We start from the raw sequence: 13,120 nt of genomic DNA, 5'->3' as shown, positions 1-13,120 counted from the left end.
GAGCTAAAGGGTTCCTCTGGATTAGGTGTACATACCCCGTCTCTAATGGGCTATGTCAGAGAGCACTAAGTGTTATCACAGAGTTTACTTCGCTCAAGCCTATGGACTTTGCAGTGTTTTACTTTAAATGTCTGGAAATAGATTGGCTCTCTAAATAAATCCAGAAGTAAAAGTATCAAAGGAAGTGACTCTGTAAAGTTTATATTGTGTGGGTTTCGGTGACCACTGTTTAAAGAAGGAACAATTATTCATTCATTGTTATTCATTCATTTAGTCATGTAACTAGTATATATTGAGTGCCTACTTGTGCTAGGTATTGTGCCATGCTCTCTGGAGATAATGTTCTAAATAAGTGAACTCATTGAGATTAGAATTTAAGAGAGAATACACACACACACACACACACACACACACACACACACACACACACACACACAATTTATTTATTTATTTCCCATTCCGGTTTTTTAAAAAAATTGGAGTATAACTGCTTTACAATGTTGTGTTAGTTTCTGCTGTACAATGAAGTGAATCAGCTATATATATGCCTATATCCCTTCCCTCTTGGACCTCCCTGCCAACCCCCCACTCATCCCACCCATCTAGGTCATCACAGAGCACCTAGCTGAGCTTCCTGTGCTTTATAGCATGTTCCCACTAGCTACCTATTTTACACATGGTAGTTATACACACTATTTAAACTTCATTTGGGATAAGGGCTACAGAATAAAGCACACATTGTTAGAAGAATGTATGACAGTGAGGCCTAGACCAGTATTAGAAATTGGGGGAAGGACTCCTAAGAAAATGACCTTCAAAGTATGACAAAGAAGAATGAGGTTGGGCGATAGTTGTCCAAGGGAAAAAGAGGGAAAATGTGACATTCAGAGGGAAAAACATATGTGAAGGTATAAGTTGGTATGAAGAAAGAACTAAAAGAAGGTCAGTTTTCCTAGCGTGTCGTAAGTGAGGCAAAGTTTGGAGCATGCAGCTGAAACAGTGGGCTGGGGTCCAATTGTTCAGAGCCTCAGACCTCATGAGAATGATTTTTTTCTGTATAGTAAGATCAGTGGTCAGCCTTTTAAAGGTTTCAGGTAGGGCAGTGATATGACCATGTTTGTGGGTTCTTTTTTTTTTTGATGAATATTACTGTGTTTTGTGAAGAAGCGATTAGGAGATGTTAAGAGTAGATGAAGAGGGGCTTCTCTGGTGGCGCAGTGGTTAAGAATCTGCCTGCCAATGCAGGGGACACGGGTTCGAGCCCTGGCCCGGGAAGATCCCACATGCCTTGGAGCAACTAAGCCCGTGAGCCACAACTACTGAGCCTGCGCTCTAGAGCCCGTGCTCCGCAACAAGAGAAGCCACCGCAATGCGAAGCCTGTGCACTGCAATGAAGAGTAGCCTCTGCTTGCCGCAACTAGAGAAAGCCGGTGCGCAGCAAAGAAGACCCGACACAGCCAAAAATAAATAAATAAATGTATTTAAAACAAAGAGTAGATGAAGAGCTATCAGTCTGAAGCTATCAATCTGGTAGCTTCTCCAGGGGCAAAATAAGGTGATGTTGACTAGAATGGTGACAGTGGAGTTGAAAGAAGTGGATTGACTTAAGATTTACTTAGGAGATAGGGTCAATAGAAATTAGTATTGAATTGGATGTGGTGCCCTCCATGGCATGTAGAATTGGGTGGATAATGGTGCCATTTTTAAGGACAAGACTTGAAGGGAGCTGGAATAATGGGAAAGATTGGGGGTAAGGAATAAGTTTTTTTATGCAGAGTGTGGGTGCTGTGGATCTGGGGATGTGAAGCCTACAAATGAAGTCATTATTGGGGACTTAACGTGTGAGCCATAGAGAGTGGATGAGACTAGGTAGAAAGATCATATAGAGGGTGAAGAGAAGGAGGCCAGGAATTCAATAAGGAAGACAAGAACACTTCAGAAAATCATAGAAGAGGCATCTAGAAAGAATGATGAACTCCTAAGGAAAATAATATTTCTGTAACGAGGAGTGTCCCATTCCATCTTCAGTTTAATGACTTTATGAATGAGGAACTCGCAGTACCAGGTGTCTTGGTTTCCACAATCTCTACCATCTATTTACCCCTAATTGTCTCTCCCGCATTGGTATTTCTATGAGATATCACCAAAATGTTGCCTTAGTAGAAAAGCTTCAATAAATATTTAAGTTGTATAATGTATTCAGCTTTTTCCTGTACTCTGCGCTTCCTAAAAATACCTTCTTTGGAAACCCCATTTCAACTGACTGCTGTATAATGAAATGAACCTTCAGTGTAAAACATTTATCATAGTCTGAATTTCAATTGCTCAGTCAGAGTTGTTAAGCAATATGAAAAATCATCCTTCAGAGAATACAGAAGTGCTTAGATATGACAAGGTAAGTTTGCACTTTATTTAATGCCATTTTAGTTAATATAGATGTTTATTGGAGAAATGTCTAAAATTTCTTGAGAACCATTAGTAAAATTGATTATTCTTAAATCTGGAAAAATGGTAAAAAATACTTGGCAAACATTGACAATTCAGTTTAAATAAAACTAGAATTGTACTGAAGAAAAAGAAGGTACTTGAGTAATTGAAATTTAGTCATGGATGAGTATAATGTACTTACCAGTTAGCTTTTGGGGAAGTAAGACTAGATAGAATATTAATATGATATCAAGCAGCTTTTTTACCATTAGGTTTTTACTTGCTCGTAAATAAACAGTTGAACACCTGCAATGTTCTCTCTGCCTTTTATGAAATTACAACTCTGTAAGTCAGAAAAAAATAGACACAAACACATACACACACACACACACACACACACACACACATATACATAAATACCACTACTGTAATATGTCAAGAGAGTTATAAACCATGGTACAAATCAGCCATAAATGATTACTTATAGATTATGTGATTATGAAAGTTTCATTGAAGAATCCAGCTTTATAAATAGGTCTAAAGTATGGGCATATGGGAGATGTGAATTAGAGAATGAGACGAAGGAGCAATTCTTCATCAACAAGAATCAACGAGGCATTGATATATCCTACATAAATAGTTACTGATAGTCCCTTGTATGTGCATAGCAATATTTCTGGTTCACCTAGTCTTCAAAGATAACACTTAGCATTCATCAATGCTATACCAAGTATCAAGTGTTTCTCTGAGTATATTACATGTATCTCAGCTAATTCTCATTATAGTTCTGGGAGATAGGGGATAGAATCATCCATATTTAACAGATGAGGATACCGAGGTACAGGGAGCTTAAGTAATTTGCCTGCAGTAGCTCAGCCTGTACATACTGGCGTCAGGATTTGAATGGTGGCGGAGGATTCAAGGTTCTTAACCAGTTAACTGCCACAGCTTCTCAGATTTTGATGAAGAGGGTCTGTCAGAGCTCTAGAGGGGATACAACAAAACGTAAAATGGAAAGAATCATGCTATCTTCTAACAAGAACTAAATATGTTCCATTGAGAATGTTCGTTTAAAAAAACTCATAAAACTTGTGTTCCCTCAAAGACGTGGCATATTACAATTTCTTAGATAAAAACTAAAATGTCCTGAAGAACCTCATATCCATCCTCTAGACCTTCTCAGGGGGCTATCTATGATGATATCCACAGTAGGTCACTTGTTTTACTGTTTTAATCCTACCTCAGTCTTTAGACTGTGTGAACTCGAAAGATCAAAGAATAGAACTAATGTCACCCTTGATCTGTTGTGATCATCTACAGCAAGTTCCTCAGAAGGATCTCACTAGATGTCTTTCTGATTTTATTTCACTTGTACACAGGCCATTGTGCTAGATGAACAAAGCACTAAGGACTGGGCCCACGTGAATAAGGTTTAGTACTGTGAACAGAAATAATTTGGCTTTACTAATATATATATATATATATATATATATATATATATAGTCCATAAATATTATTAAAACTAAACTGAAATCAACTCTTCCATTTGGAAAATATAAAGAAAACTATAACACAGTTGGGGGAAAGTGGGAAAACAATTTGTTATATCCATATTTCGCTTCCCAATTATAATAGGCAGCTATAGTTTGTTATTTTATTCCTTAAGGAGCTATTCATCATTTAATTTTAATATTAAACATTAGTGGTAACTATATTAGCAATTTCTTTTTTGGTAATTTTTTAAGAAAATGGTATTATAAATGGAATTATCATACTATCATAATAGTATGATACCAATACAAAAATAAAACAAGGTATTATCTTTCTACTTTTTATATCCATCAGTTGAACTAGATATTGAGATTTTTTTTTTTCCTTAAAATGTTATACTTTCAGTTTTTTCCTATTCAAACTTCACCTGACTTAGTTCAAGTGAAGTAAAGAATGTCATGTCAGTAAAACCAATTGAGAAAAATTTTTTCTCTTCTTTCTTGAACTTGAAGCAGTGGTAACTATTGACCATTTTCTCCCTTCTTAAAAATGTTGTCTTCCCTTGAGGTCTGTGCATTGCACTCTCCTGGGTTGGTTCCCATTTCTTTGGGTGTTTCTGTTCAGTCTACTTTGTGGGCTCATTCTCTCTACTGAACCTTTAAACAGTAGAATTCTTCAGAGGTCAGTCCTAGCAAGTTTGTCTTCTGACTCTGTAGTCCCTTTCATTGTCATTGCACCCATGCCCGTGGTTTTATTAACACTTATGTGCAGAAAACCAACCAAGTTATACCTCTAGCTCAGATTTCTCCAATGAATTCCAGAACCGTAATTTCAATTGCCTGATTGGCATCTCCATTTGTATGTGACAAAGCCACCTCCACTCTAAGTGCCCCAAAGGGAACTTTCCATTCACCCAGAACTGTAATTTCAATTGCCTGATTGGCATCTCCATTTGTATGTGACAAAGCCACCTCCACTCTAAGTGCCCCAAAGGGAACTTTCCATTCATCCCACAAAACCTGAGCTTTTCTCATTGTTCCCTTTATCAGTGAATGATGCTACCTATCCATGCAGTTTTCACAAGCTAGAAACCCATTTCATCCTTGAAACTTTTATCTCTCTTGCCCACTTATGTCTAATACTGTGGGTTTTATCTCCTAAAATCTTTTGATCCACTTCTCTTCATTTCCTCTCCCATACCCTAGCCCAAGCTGCCCCCTCTCACTAGGAATGCAGCAGCACTTTCCTTTCTGGTTTCTTTGTTTCACCTCTTCCCCATTCCCTCTAATCTATTCTCTAAAATTCATCCAGTCAGCTAAGTTTGATAATATCAGCACCCACGTAATCACTTTAGTAAGTTCTGTTGGCTACAAGGAAAGCAAAAGAAAATAAAACAAGATCTAGATACTGTTTTCCTCTCCTGTCTCATCTCCTGTAATGCTTCCCCCTGCCTTACCACCTTTCTGGTTTTCTTTCTGTTCCTTGAATAGACCTTGCTTCTTTCTGCCACAGGGCTTTTGCACATGCTTTTCTTTCTGTTCCCTCTCTTTTTCACCTAGATAATGTCAGTTTCCCTTACCAGCCACTCCCTCTGAGTAGACATCAAAATTCCCTGAGTAGATAAAATTTCCCTCCCATGTAACGTCCCTCCATAACACATAGCAATGTTGCAATTCCCTATGTGTATATATGTGACTAACTAATGCTTATCAATCAGACTATGTGGTAAGTTCCATGAACCCAGCCACATCAGTTGTTTTTGCTCACCATTGTTTCTCCAGAACCAGGCACATGAATATTTTTGAATAAGTGAATTGGTGTTTAAAATTTTATTGCACACTATTATAGCCATTCACATATAAGAACATTTTATAATAATGATAATTTTATTGCAGTTTATGAAAATTTGAAATGACAATGAAAGCACTTTAATTCTTGTTGAAACTTAATGTGTATAAATAAGTATTGAAGATAAAGATTTTGCCACTGGGTTTTATTTCCTTCTTAAATTCCCCATACTCCATTTTACTCTAGAGTCTTTTGGTTCTTGGTATCATTTTGTTTTGTTTTTAACTGTTTTCAACTCATGTATATTTTCTTTCCTTCATCTGTCTTTGTAAACTCTCAGTGGCACTTGTCAATGTTAACTGCCTCCTTCATACCTAAGATGTTCTTCCTTGATTCTACACTAGTCTAGTCCTTTTCTTTTGTCTCTTATATTTGTTCTCTCCTTTCCCTCTTCCCAATTGCTATCTGTGGATATTCTGGGAAAATAAGGTATTTACTTTTTGCTCTTACTTTGCTAATCTATCTCTTGAAGAAGAGGTCCATTTTCTTTTTAACCTAAAAGAGCTTGAGACATGTATTTGGGTATAAAGACGAAGTAGTAATTTCATTTTAAGATGTTCTAGAGAAGAGACATTGACCACTAAGTGATTTGTCCTGAGGTGTGCAAGGTGGGGAGGACTTAAAGGCAAATTGAAAACAATCCCTCAGAGAAAGGGCAAAAAGACTTTTGCAATGAAAAATAAATTACACTGTATAAAAATATATTGTTAATAACAACATTCCCAGTTTATAAGGGAAAGGCAACTTGCAGCCAAACACAGAAGGAAAAAAACCTGTATTATCTCAGTCATAAGTGCAATCTCAGAAAGTTGAATGAGTAGAAGCAGAGAATAGAAGGGTGGTTACCAGGGGTGGGGAGCTGGGGAGAACGTGGAGATGTTGGTTAAAGGGTACAAAGTTGCAGTATATAGCATGAATAACTAGAGATCTAATGTACAGCATGGTGACTATTGTTAATAATACTGTACTGAATGCGGGAATTGTGTTAATAGATCTCAGATGCTGCCATCACAATGGGTAACTATGTGAGACGATGGTATGTTAATTAACTTGACTGTAGTGATCATTTCACTGTGTATGTGCATATCAAATCATGTTGCACAGCTCAAATATATAAAATTTTTATTACAAATATTTTTTTTTAACTGACAACACTACAGCAGACAAGGATGCAGAGAAACTGGGTCTCTCAAACAATGCTGATGGGAATGTAAAATGGTACAGCCATTCTAGAAAACAGTCTGACAGTTTCTTCTAAAACTAAACATGCAATTACCATACAACCCAGCAATTCCACTCTTGGACATTTCTACCAGAAAATGGAAACTTAGGTTCACACAAAACCCGGTATATGGATGTTCATACCATCTTTCTTGTCAGTAGCCAGAAATTGGACACAACCCAGTGTCCATCAGTGGGTGTATGTAGAACAAACTACGGTGCATCCATATTGTGAAATACTATTTAGCGATAAAAAGAAATGAACAATTGATATTCTGTATGATGGATCTCGGGGGCACCCCGCTGAGTGAAAAAAAAATCAAAAGGTTACATACTGTGTTATTCCTTTTATATCACATTATTGAATAACAGAATTATAAAGATCAAGAACAGAGTATTGGTTGCCACAGGTTAGGAATGGGGGGTGTTCTATTTTAGGGGTGCCACAAGGCAGCCTGAGTCTTGATTGTGGTGTTTGTTATACAAAGCTATACTTGGTAAAACTGCATAGAACTACACACACACACACACACACACACACACACACACACGCACACACACATACACAGAGGGTTACAAATGAGTGCATGTGTAACTAGTAAAATTTGAATAAATTCTGTGGATTATACCAATTAACTCCCAGTTTTGACATTGTACTACAGTTACCTAAGGCGTCAGCATTGGAGGAAGTAGGTTAAAGGTTGCATAAGATATCCCTGCATGTTTTGTTTCAAAGTCCTGTGAATCTATACTTACTGCAAAATAAATTTTTTAAATACAGTGTTAAACCTTTAACAAGGCCTCAGTGTCCTAAAGGCCAGTGTATCATCACCAGACCTAATCAACAAATAAGTTACAAATTAATAAATCCACCACTCAGGGTACAGGCAAAGGATGGTTTAATGCTAACTCACTAGAATGCAGTCCATTTCTATTATACAGGAACATGCATCACTTATTGAACAAAATGTCATTGTGATTTAAGCCTTGTTCTAAATGTCCTACCTTGTGAGGTATTGTGCTTCACGTTGTTTATGACCAAAATGCCTGTACGGAAAGGGCCGGCATTGCAGAAGGTAGGCTGGTCCATGGGCGTAGAAACAGGACAAGGCCTAAGACTACTTGCGTTTTCAACCTGACTCTACCTACCAAGCACAGTAAGCATGGCCGAGCCAATATTTATTATTTATTTATACAGTGCCTGGCACTGAGCTGAGCATGTCTAATACTGATTGTCCTCAGTAATAAACTAGGAATAATAATACTGCTTCACAAATTTACATCTTGTTGGTATTAAAGATGGGATATATGAAACTGCTCAGTGAGTGGCAAAGGTGTGGGGAATAATTTTTTTACTTTGTATTATTATAACTATTAAAATTAATGAATCACTAATTTATATATAATTTCCAAAGATATAACAAACTGTATAAACAGATACATAGATCAAAAGACAGTGTGTGTGTGTGTGTGTGTGTGTGTGTGTGTGTGTTTATGTATATGTATAGGATCTCCTTGCTTTAATCTGATCTTAAACAAATCTATCCTTCTAATTGCTTCCCAGTCATGTTTCACAGAAGATCTTATGCCTCTAGCTTAACATCCTTTAGAGAATCCTCTAGCTACAGGGTGAAATTCAAGCCTCCAGCGCACAAGACCCTTTATAGTGTGGTACCTGCTCACATCTCTCTCAGTTCTTTATCTGCTGTTCCTCACCAGGCACACTTCTGTTTAGCCACAAAATTGTGGTTCCGCAAATAAGTTATGTAATTTCATACCTATGAGTTGTTGCCACTTCCTGGAATGTTCTCAAAAAATGCTATCACCACATATCGTCCACTAACAATCTCTATTCATTGTTTTAGTGCTTGCTTATAGCACCTTGTTTCAAAAGTGTTCCTGACTACCCTAGGTCAGAATATAGTACCCTTGTTCTATGTTCTTAGTGAAAATTCACTGGAGATAATTCGATGCAAGTAATTATATCCTCTTTTTCAATGTCAGGCTGTCTCTGATATAATTCCTTGCTCCTTGAGAGGAAGGTTTGTGCCTCTTATCTATGGGTTCCTTGTGCCTAACTGTTTGGCGACACATAAGTGAATGATTAAATACCACATCATTTGTCTGACTGTTATTTAGTCATCAAATCATCATGTGTTTGAAACTCAGGCATCCAGCCTGAAAAAGGTTTATGTTTAACAGTGAATACTGGCATGTATTATTATATTCCCATACACAATATGATAACTAATGAAACAGAATAGGATAATCCCTAATACATTATTTTTTCCTGAGTGCTCAGTGAATTGTAAAAGTTGTAAACCTCAGGCTAAAATGTTTGTTGCAAAATCTAGATCATTCATGCAATCAGAAGTGTTTTTGGTTTATCTCTGTAATTTTTTTTCTTAGTCTCAAAAGAAGTGTCAGAGTTAAAAAAGAAGCCCAGCTTGTGGGGATTCCTTTGAGGGGCTACATCTTTGGCAATATCAAATTAATACCAAGCTGTAGAGATGCAGGAAGGGTAGAACTTCTGAGAATCACTTCTGTTCACACATTAAAAACATGCTGGCACATATATACAGTGGAATATTACTCAGCCATAAAAAGAAATGAAATTGAGTTATTTGTAATGAGGTGGATGGACCAAGAGTCTGTCATACAGAGTGAAGTAAGTCAGAAAGAGAAAAACAAATACCGTATGCTAACACATATATATAGAATCTAAAACACAAACGGTTCTGATGAACCTAGGGGCAGGGCAGGAATAAAGACGCAGATGTAGAGAATGGACTTGAGCACACAGGGAGAGGGAAGGGTAAGCTGGGACGAAGTGGGAGAGTAGCATTGACATATATACACTACCAAATGTAAAACAGATAGCTAGTGGAAAGCAGCCGCATCACACAGGGAGATCAGCTTTGTGCTTTGTGACCACCTAGAGGGGTGGGATAGGGAGGGTGAGAGGGAGACGCAAGAGGGAGGGAATATGGGGATATATGTATACATATAGCTGATTCACTTTGTTATACATCAGAAACTAACACAACATTGTAAAGCAATTATACTCCAATAAAGATGTTATTATACTCCAATAAAGTTGTTAAAAAAAAACAAAACATGCTGGGTCTGCAGTTCTTTGATATGGGCACAGGAGCTTTAAGTCTCTGGCTGGGTGTCTGAGGACAAATTGCTGAGGAAGTGAATGGTTGGCTTGGCCTATCTCAAAGACAAGTGTTTGCTTCTGTTTGAGCTATTGTTGGAGTTTCCCTGAAGGGACTAGAACGGAATGTCCATTGCAGGGAGTATTCAGTTTCAGATAGCTGCCTTCCTTGAGCTCATTTTCCACCCTGAGGGCTGGCCACAAAGATTGGAAATCTTTCATCTGTTTTAATCAGGAATGGAGCTCATTTATAAAAGGAAAGTTAGTCACTAGGTAACTATGTGCACAAGCAAAGAGTCCCATTACAAGTATGCCCAATCTCAAGGTGAGAAATGTCTGTTGAATGACTCAAACGTGGAATTCAAGGGTCTCCTAAAACAAAAATAGCATCTACTGAGTCCATCTAACAGCCTATTCATATTTATTAGGTGGAAGCTTTTGCACTAGAAATAATGTTTAAGTATTTTCTTGGCAAGTGACTATGAACTATATTTTGTGTATTATGTGAACATACTATTCATGCATTACAGAAATCCATACATCAGGTGTACCCAGGCATTTTATGGGAAAAACTAGCTTGAGAGATAATAATGATTTGCTGAAGCAGTGGGCCTTCTGACCTGATTTTAAAATGAAATTGATTTAGGTGCAAGGTTAGGTTGTTTATTTGAGATGTTTCCTGTTTCTTAAGGTAGGATTGTATTGCTATAAACTTCCCTCTTAGAACTGCTTTTGCTGCATCCCGTAGGTTTTGGGTCATCGTGTCTCCATTGTCATTTGTTTCTAGGTTTTTTTTTATTTCCTCTTTGATTTCTTCAGTGATCACTTGGTTATTAAGTAGTGTATTGTTTAGCCTCCATGTGTTTGTATTTTTTACAGATTTTTTTCCTGTAATTGATATCTAGTCTCATAGCGTTGTGGTCGGAAAAGATACTTGATACGATTTCAATTTTCTTAAATTTACCAAGGCTTGATTTGTGACCCAAGATATGATCTATCCTGGAGAATGTTCCATGAGCACTTGAGAAAAATGTGTATTCTGTTGTTTTTGGATGGAATGTCCTATAAGTATCAATTAAGTCCATCTTGTTTAATGTATCATTTAAAGCTTGTGTTTCCTTATTTCTTTTCATTTTGGATGATCTGTCCATTGGTGAAAGTGGGGTGTTAAAGTCCCCTACTATGATTGTGTTACTGTCAATTTCCCCTTTTATGGCTGTTAGTATTTGCCTTATGTATTGAGGTGCTCCTATGTTGGGTGCATAAATATTTACAATTGTTATATCTTCTTCTTGGATTGATCCCTTGATCATTATGTAGTGTCCTTCTTTGTCTCTTGTAATAGTCTTTATTTTAAAGTCTATTTTGTCTGATATGAGAATTGCTACTCCAGCTTTCTTTTGATTTCCATTTGCATGGAATATCTTTTTCCATCCCCTCACTTTCAGTCTGTATGTGTCCCTAGGTCTGAAGTGGGTCTCTTGTAGACAGCATGTAGTGAGGTGGATGGACCTAGAGTCTATCATACAGAGTGAAGTAAGTCAGAAAGAGAAAGACAAATACCATATGCTAACACATATATATGGAATCTAAGAAGAAAAAAAAAAAAGGTCATGAAGAACCTAGGGGCATGACGGGAATAAAGACACAGACTTACTAGACAATGGACTTGAGGATATGGGGAGGGGGAAGGGTAAGCTGTGACAAAGTGAGAGAGTGGCATGGACATATATACACTACCAAACGTAAAATAGATAGCTAGTGGGAAGCAGCCGCATAGCACAGGGAGATCAGCTAGGTGGTTTGTGACCACCTAGAGGGGTGGGATAGGGAGGGTGGGAGGGAGGGAGATGCAAGAGGGAAGAGATATGGGAACATATGTATATGTATAACTGATTCACTTTGTTATAAAGCAGAAACTAACACACCATTGTAAAGCAATTATACTCCAATAAAGATGTTAAAAAAACAAGAAAAAAATGAAATTGAGTTTCTGCAAAGTAATATAGTAACTTTTTCTTTCATATTTTATCTTTGAGTGCATTATTTGTATTAAAAAAAGTTTTTATGGGACATCACGGCAATCTGTTTTAACTTGGAAAACTTTAACCAAGGAAAAGACATGATACAGGCTCATTTATCCATGATAACTTATGATGATAGCTCTATGATTAAATTTTCTTAATGAAGGCATACATTACTATTGTATTGTCTTCAACTAAAATAGATTATATGTCCAGTTTTTGATCTTCATATGCCAAAAGTAAAGAGCTACCCAAACAGAAAAGAATCTAGGCCTTGAATAATATGTTGTACCTAAATTAAGCTTATAGGCATTCTTCTGGCTGGGGATTACACTACAGAAATGTGGTATACAACTGAAAATTGAAAATACAGACTATGAATGAGAAATAGAGGAGAGCTGAGTTCCAATCCAAGACATCTAGAAATCAAGTTGTTTATTGAACAATTAATTTGCATGTATCCATTATCTTTTGTAATGAATGCTAATGGTGAAAACATTTCTTATATATAATTCCTAAAAAAACTGTGGTGAAGGAGTATATTACCATTCCCACTTGATAAATGAGGTAACTGAGTCTATATTATTGGTATTATAATTTTATTAATTATATTTTCTCTACTGTTAGATTACTTCCATCTGGCTATTGCAAGCCATGTCTTATATGTGCTTATATTCTCACAGATCTTAGAATATTATCATATACTAGGAAGAAGTTCAATAAATGTGTGTTGAATTCATTCATTCATATGCAAAAGTGATGGAAAGAGTGATCAGTTGCCCATAAATTTCTTTTGAGCTAAACCATTGGATCATGACATCTAATATTTTAGAAATATAGTATAGAAGGAATCTCAGATAATTTCAGAAAATAGAATTATGCACATATACACCCAGAGTTCTCAAAAATGGCATAGGCTATTGATTCAGCCTACAGCCCAGGTATACAA

General features: G+C 36.8%; 1 protein-coding gene and 1 long non-coding RNA gene across 6 annotated transcripts in view; one reads left to right on the top strand and one right to left on the bottom strand.

Moving 5' to 3' along the window:
* Nucleotides 1–13,120, top strand: part of DMD (dystrophin) — a 2,259,822-nt gene that overhangs the window by 382,148 nt on the left and 1,864,554 nt on the right. The window lies entirely within an intron of this gene.
* Nucleotides 1–13,120, bottom strand: part of LOC309652670 — a 422,767-nt gene that overhangs the window by 230,217 nt on the left and 179,430 nt on the right. The gene's annotated exons all lie outside the window — the stretch shown is intronic.

This window comes from Balaenoptera physalus, assembly GCF_965194825.1.
Source record: "Balaenoptera physalus genome assembly, chromosome: X".
Lineage (NCBI taxonomy): Eukaryota > Metazoa > Chordata > Mammalia > Artiodactyla > Balaenopteridae > Balaenoptera > Balaenoptera physalus.
This window is presented reverse-complemented; position numbering and strand designations above follow the sequence as displayed.